We start from the raw sequence: 7,640 nt of genomic DNA on the forward strand, positions 1-7,640 counted from the left end.
TCAGCCTCCCAAAGGCGCAGGATTACAGGCTGAGCCACCGAGCCTGGCTTATTTTTATTTTCCTTAGTGTCTGCTCTCTGTCATGTGATGTTATACCTGAGTCAGGTTGGAATTTGTTATCTTATTGCCACAGCATCTGTTTTGTCAACCTTATGATCTCTATTTTATTTTATTTATTTATATGTATTGGAGTCAGGGTCTCACTCTGTTACCCAGGTAGGAGTGTGGTGGCATGCACACAGCTCACTGCAGCCTCGATCTCCTGGGTTTAGGTGATCTCACCTCAGCCTCCCAAGTTACTGGGATTACAGGTGTGGATCACCACACTTAGCTAGTGTTTGCTACTTTTTATTTTTTCTGTAGAGACAAAGTCTCATTATGTTGCCTAGGTTGTCCTGAGCTCAAGCAATCCTCCTGCCTCAGCTTCTCAAAGTGTTGGGATTAGAGGCATAAGCCACCATGCCTGGCCTATGATCTCTGTTTTAATGTTAATGCTGGTTATTAGTGCCTAAAACTCCACAAGAAAGGGGGCACAATGAGGCATGTCCAATCTCCTTTTCCGTCATGGTCTGGGATTTAGTTTTTCAGGTTTCCCTTGGCCCTATGGGGTCTGTTCAGTTGGTTTGGGTCTTAAAATTCTATTTTTTCGTTTATAGTATGATTATCACAAATCAAGAGTAGCCTTGCAGACAACAATAAACTCTTAATAGAGCTGATAGCTTAATAGTAGCTGTTCTTGAAAGGACAGACCGAGAATGGGAAGCCATTTTTCATCTTGTTCTTAAACTCTGACACAATGATGAGAAAGTAGAAGCTATGCTTTTGGAGAAATACACACTTTAGATATAATTACCTTTACCGACTTTGTCTTTTCAGAAATAGGCTTCCAGGTATCTGAGGTATCTCATAGTGGCTATCAGGCTTGCCTAGAGTAAAGGGAATTTACAAGGCCTAAGACATCATGCATTGGGCAAGGACTGTAAAAGTCATGCACTTGTAATTACAAAAGTTATGATCGCTCAGAGGGAGAGCAGGTGGGGATTCGATCTTCCAGTAAATTGGGCACTCTCTACAGGGAAGTCAAGGATCCCCCGAAGCTACCCACTGGGAATGCCTAGGAGGTAAGGGGAGGTGCACCCTCCATTAGGTCTAAGGAATGTAGTTTGGGAAGGTGCAAGACCATTAGAATCCTTGTCATGCCCTTCTCTAGGGGCTATGATAATGTGGGCGGACATTAATGAGTCTCTGTGTCATAGGTTCTCCAAGACATTCACAGGTGGTCAATAAGGAAGTCACAGCAGTCACGGCAGTCACGTGCAACATCTTCAAGAAAAGGATGCTGGGGTGCTAAGACGTCACACTCACCTAGAGTGTAGGCCCACTCCCTGTCGTCTATAGGGGGTGAACTTCTCTTAAATAAATTCTTTCTTTTCTCAACTCTGTGTGTCGCAATTCTTTGCATCTACTCAGATCTCTGGGTTGCCAGCATGCATCTCTGGCTTGTGAACCCCGGCAGTGCTGCGTGCCTCTCTCTGCCTCTCCACCCTCACCCTGTCTGTCCAGTACCCTAACAGTTCTAAAATAATTATATTGTGCTTCTAACGTAAAAAGGAAGATCTTCTTCTCCTTCCCTCCACCTGGGTCCCTTTAAATAAGAGTTTAAATCAATGAAACCGGGAAAGAGTCACAATCACAAATCATTAGCGATTGAAATTTCCTATATAAATTAATATCGGGCCATGGGGTAAAAGTTGTAGAAGAGACTCAAGCCCTAAAAAGCTGCAGCTATGGTAGAAACTTAAATCTGTTGTTTCTAAGTTTACTTTCACTCCAATAGAGGGCAATTGATTATCTTCATGTACTGACCTCTGGGGAGGGAGGAAGCTACCCACAAGGCTGATGTATTTTCCCTTAAACAATGAGCCTAAGACTGCATAGATACAAAAGCGGAGGTTGCAGAACAGAAGTAACTCCAATCTCTAGGGACCCCACCTCCCAGTACCTTCTTCCTAAACTACTTCTAGAATGGTTCACTGCCCAGATGCTAGCAGCTAGTGGTCACAGGACTAGCTTTATAGGTAGCATCTATTGTAAACCTATGAATGTGATACAAAGACCTACTAACATTCGACCATATTGCCATAGCCCCTAGAGAAGGGCAGGGCAAGGGTTCAAGTACTCCTGCACATTCCTGAGCACATTACTGAGAGTCCCCTTTTCTTCTATGCATTCCCAGTAAGTAGCTTCAGGGGATCCTTGACTTTCTTGCACTCTACACCCAAAGATGTAAATCCCTATTTACTTCTTTTCTTAGTAGTCATAGGTTTGAACAGTATAGTATCAATGTAATCATAAGTCTTGTGATTTGCACGTTTGCAGTGCATGATGTCCTAGGCCTTGTAAACTTCCTTTACTCTAAATGTCACTATCTAAATGTCAAATGCAGCTGTAACTTAAGTTCTATACTACACATGGCTCATGTATAGGTACCGACAACTCTGGACTATAAAAGTGGATTTCAAGGCCTGGAGGGTGGGTAGAACATTTTAGAAAGACCTCGAAGCCAGGCTCAGTGGCTCAGCCTGTAATCCTGTGCTTTGGAAGGCTGAGGTGAGTGGACTGCCTGAGCCTGCAGATTCGAGACCCGCCTGGGCAACTTGGCGAGACCTCATCTCTACAATAAAATCAAAAAATTAACCAGGTGTGGTAGCATGCACCTGTGTAGTTCCAGCTACTTGGAAGGCTGAGGTGGAAGGATCGCCGGAACCCAGCAGGTCGAGGCTGTGGTGGCTGAGCATGGCCACTGCATTCCAGTCTGGGTGACAGAGTGAGACTCCAACTCAAAAAAAAAAAAAAAAGACCTCGAGTCCAGCTCTGCTTCCGGGATTCAAATTCAGAAATAAACTTCTTTCTACCAGTTCCCTGCCCCTTTGATTTATTGGTATCAAGGGAGAGCAGCCAAGCATTACTCGAACATAAAAAATGCCATTTGAGATATTTTTCAGACTTTGTACTCTGATGGACTTGAGGCCCCACTTGGGCCCAGAACACAGGCTGAGAAACTGTTTCCACCAGTCCTGCAATGCTACCTCCCAGAAACTGGCTCTGTGACATGAAGACAGTTTTGACTCCCCCGTGACATCGTCAACCAATCAGCAATCCCTATCCCCCTGCCCATCAAATTTCCTTTAAAAGCCCTGGCCTCTGAATTTTGGGGGAAGGTGGATTTGAGTAACATCTCCCACCCTCCTTGCTGAGCTGCTTTGAGATATTAAACTCTTTCTCTACTGTAATGACTGTGTCAGTTTTGTTTTTTCTGGGCAGCAGGTATAAAAGCCTGGTTAGGCTGTAACACTATGAGGGTGGCTGTCAAATGCCGTGATATTTTAACCAAAGGGAGGGAAAGGCCTAGAACAGTTGTACAAGGTTAAGACTTGGTGTTTGCAGTGGAAGTTTCTGGGGGCATGTGTGAGTGGCAGGGGTGACCCCCATCTTTATTCCTCATCTCAGTGGCAGGGCAAGTGGGGTTGGAGAAGAAGCTTTTCAGGCAGGTGTGCAGGAGACGTGGCAGGTGGAGGAAGGGTGTGGGGGGCTTTGTAATCCCAAATCTAGGAAGAGCTGATGAGAAAGCATTCTGTGAGAGCGTACCTGACTCAAGCTCCCTGCTGTCCCAGCTTCTCCCAGCGAGGTACCAGTCTTCAGCAAATCAATGGCCTGAATGACAAAAGAAGTGACAAAGAGCAAAGTGACAAATAGAAGGAATGACAAAAGAAGTGACAAAGAGCAAAGTGACAAATAGAAGGAGAGTTACTCCAGGAAGCCAAACAGTACAAACACATTTTTTTTTCCTCCTTAGCCTTAGGAAAAAAAAGGCAACAAGACTTCAGAAAAGAGTTACAAGAAATTGTAGAAGAGGTTATAATACAACAAAAGAGAAGAAAAGGAGCTATCAAATCTCAGGAAATGTGTGGAAGAGGAAAAGCCATTTCAGAAATGATAGTCAACTTGAAGATGCCAAAGAGAAGAGGTACTACTGAAGTCAGAGGTGGGGGCATTCAAGAAAGGCTTGAGAAGACTGTCCAGAATAAAATGGAAAAAGAACAAAGCACTGAAAGTTATTATGGAAAGCCTGAGAGCTTTGTACAACAAAGGATATCTCATCACTCAGATAATTGCTGTTCCTGAAGAAGAAAATGGAACACATTCAAAGACATACAAAAGAATGCCTTAATAAAATGAAAGTAAGACCTAAATCCTCAATTTGAAAAAGGTATCTTGTATCTCAGGAAAAATTAAAGCAGAATGATTAACACAGACATTTTCTGGTGAAGTTAAAGGGCTTCAACGATCCACATTAAAATTGCATTCTTAAAAAAGACAAAAATGCAAGTAACTTACCAGAAGAATAAATCATGGGGTCTCAAACTTTTCTGTGACATTTACTGGGATAAGGCAATGGGATAGTGTCTATAAGGAACTCAGAGAAAGAGAATGCAGACCCAAGGAACTGACAAACTGCTGACTTGTCATCCAGATACAAAGACGACAGGTGGACTTTCTACAGCTGAAAGAGATTCAGGGGACAGAGCACCTTCAAAGGTGCTCCATTCTTGAATCAGCTACTTCAGGCTACCCCAGAGAGACAGGAAAGGTGCTGTCATAAAAAGGGGCCGGTGATAAGCAAACATGTCCTCCATGAAAACACACAATGGAGGCTAGACAACCATGAACAATCTAGTTTGAATAAATTTTACAAATCCTAGTCATTTAAAAATATCAATACAGCAAATTGAAATTGAGAACTAGGGAGTGAGGGAAGGTAGGAAAAATGTAAATGCTAACTTTCTAATTCTTCCTGATAGAACTTTAAGAGATAATACCCATTCTAATAATTACAAAAGAAATTATTCTGAGTTCTTGCTATGTGCCAACCACAGTTCTAAGTCTTTTATGTGAAGCATTTCATTTATCACTCACAACAGCCTGATAACATAATGAGATGGAGCAGGAACCCCTGCTAAGGGCCTTTCAGTCCCCGTTTTCCTCAAGCATGGAAATAAAGAAAAAATACTGAGTTCCTTCATGGGAATTCCAGGCACCTAGCTGTCTTAAAAAGTAAATAAGCAGGCCGGGCTAGGTGGCTCAGCCTGTAATCCCAGTGCTTTGGGAGGCCGAGGAGAGTGGATTGCCTGAGCCTGTGAGTTCGAGACCCACCTGGGCAATTTGGCGAGACCTCATCTCTACAATAAATCAAAAATTAGCTGGGCATGGTAGCGCGCTCCTGTAGTTCCAGCTACTTGGAAAGTTGAGGTGGAAGGATCGCCGGAGCCCAACAGGTCGAGGCTGCGGTGGCCTGGAGTGTGTCACTGCACTCCAGTCTGGGTGACAGAGTGAGACTCCCAACTCAAAAAAAAAAAGTAAATAAGTAACCAAAAAGTAGGAAAATAGTAACAAACAATAGTCTCCCAAGCAAGATAGAACCACAAGGTGTTTTAGTTCCCTTTGAAAACTGAAAGATAACACTATAACATATGTTCCTATGTTTTTGAGTTGTGTTTTAGAAACCCAGACTCCACCAGGTGGCCAATGCCCACCACTGTCACATAAACCTCAGAAGGGGGAACTCAGGACTGAAATCTGACCACTGTTCTTTGTTCCAAATTTCTTCCTGAGGGCTCTGTAGAGAGTCAAACCCAGAGGACACACGTTAGCATTCTTTTCTTCTGACCCCAAGATTTTAGACAAAGTCTTGCTTCCTTAACTAATTGCAAATCAAAGAATCTCTGAATACACCTATGACCTTGAGCCCCTGCTTCAAGATACCTGCCGTTTTGGGCCAAACCAATGTACAACCTCAATGTATTGGTTTATGATTGTGCCTGTAACTTCTGCTTTCCTTAAATGTACCCTTGCCTTTAAAAACCCATACTTGAAAGCCACTGGGGTTTTCAGGTCTTAACCATTAACTGCTCATTTTTTTTTTTTTTGCTTGGTGCCCAGCAATAAATGTCTTACTTTCTCTCACTGAGAATTCCAGTGTCCGTGTTTGACTTTTTCTGTACCCTGGGTGAGCAGACTCAATTGGATGGGTAACTATAGGGATGATTACTTTTCCCATTTTATAGACGAGGAAACTGAGGTTCATAGAATTCAACCAACTTTTTCCAAGGCCATCCACAGCTAAGTAAGGAAAATGAGGGAAGCTCCTTGATTAGCTCAAGAGCTCTGAACACTAAGCTAATAACATCAATACAACCTGTTCCTGATGGAAACTTCTAACAGAGGAATAATTGGTCAGGGATAAGGGTGGCCGCTGAAGTATGGCTGTGGGAGCGGAAACTATTGATTCTGTCTTTTCTTATTCTGGTGCCACTGAGGTGGGGCATTTTTTCTAGCCTGGGTTGGATATTCCTCTTTCTCTGGACTTCTGTGCTCTGGTAGGCAGATGTGAAAACATCGAAAAGATAGGCCTCCCACAGGCTAGTTAGTGGAGCTGGGTTTCCTGCTTCAGTCATCAACAAACCACTTTATTACTCTAGGTGATACTTTTCCTCTGGGTGGATCATATCCTGTAAACTCTGCCAGCCAGAGTTGATCGACTGACTTATAAAATTGAGGGACATGAGTGTTTCTATTGCCTGAAAGACTTAGGACTCTGACCATGGCACGATTCCCAGGTACCAAGGTAGAAGTAATAATTGACAGTTGCTTTGTGGGTTGTGGTGGACTCTGGAGGACCATCCCTTCACTGCTACCAAACCCAGAATCCAGTATATCTATCTGCTTTAGCTGCTCTCTTTTGCAAGGGGGGTCTTTTGGTAGGGTTGCCATAACATAGTACCAAACCGCCTGGGTGGGTTAAACAACAGAATCTCATTTTCTCACATTCTGGAGGCTGGAAGTCAGAGGTCCAGGTGTCAGCAGGGCTGGTTTCTCCTGAGGCCCCTCTTCTTGGCTTGTGGATGGCCATCTTCTCTCTGTCTGTGTGCCTGCATTTTCTCTTCTTATAAGGCCATGAGTCATATTGGATTAGGTTCCACCTTAGTGTCAACATCACTTTAACTTAATTACCTTTTTGAAGGCTTTATCTCCAAATATAGTCACATTCTGATATACTGGGGGTTAGGATTTCAACATACAAATTTGGGAGCAACACAGTTCAGCCCTTAGCAGATAGTGTTGAATAAATGCTACCCAACCCTATCAATCTTTGCTGCTTAAAAAAAAATTAAATTGTATTTTATCTAGAATTACAATTTTGTCAGAATTAGATATGTCTCATAGCTTGTATTAATTACTTTTCCTGATCTCTTTATGAGGTGTTGGTCATACTCTAGAGTCAGCAAGGACATGCACAAACAATGCCCAGAGCTCACAGCAGTTTAGTAGTTCTCAGATCCTGACTCTGCCATCTGGGAGCTTTATGAGGATGAGAAAATCATGCAGTTTCTCTACTCTGAGCATCAGTTTCCTCATTTATAATAAAATGTGGTCTTAAGGGACCTGCATAATGCTATTCACTGCAGCACTGTGTATGGTGATAAAACATCAGATATAAATGCCCATCTACAGGGGAATGAATAAACAAAATGTTGTATGCTTATATGTGGGAATACTTTATAACAGTTAGAAGTGAATGA

Source organism: Carlito syrichta, unplaced genomic scaffold (genome assembly GCF_000164805.1).
Source record: "Carlito syrichta isolate Samal-C Ts95f unplaced genomic scaffold, Tarsius_syrichta-2.0.1 Scaffold309002, whole genome shotgun sequence".
In the NCBI taxonomy this organism is placed as follows: Eukaryota; Metazoa; Chordata; class Mammalia; order Primates; family Tarsiidae; genus Carlito; species Carlito syrichta.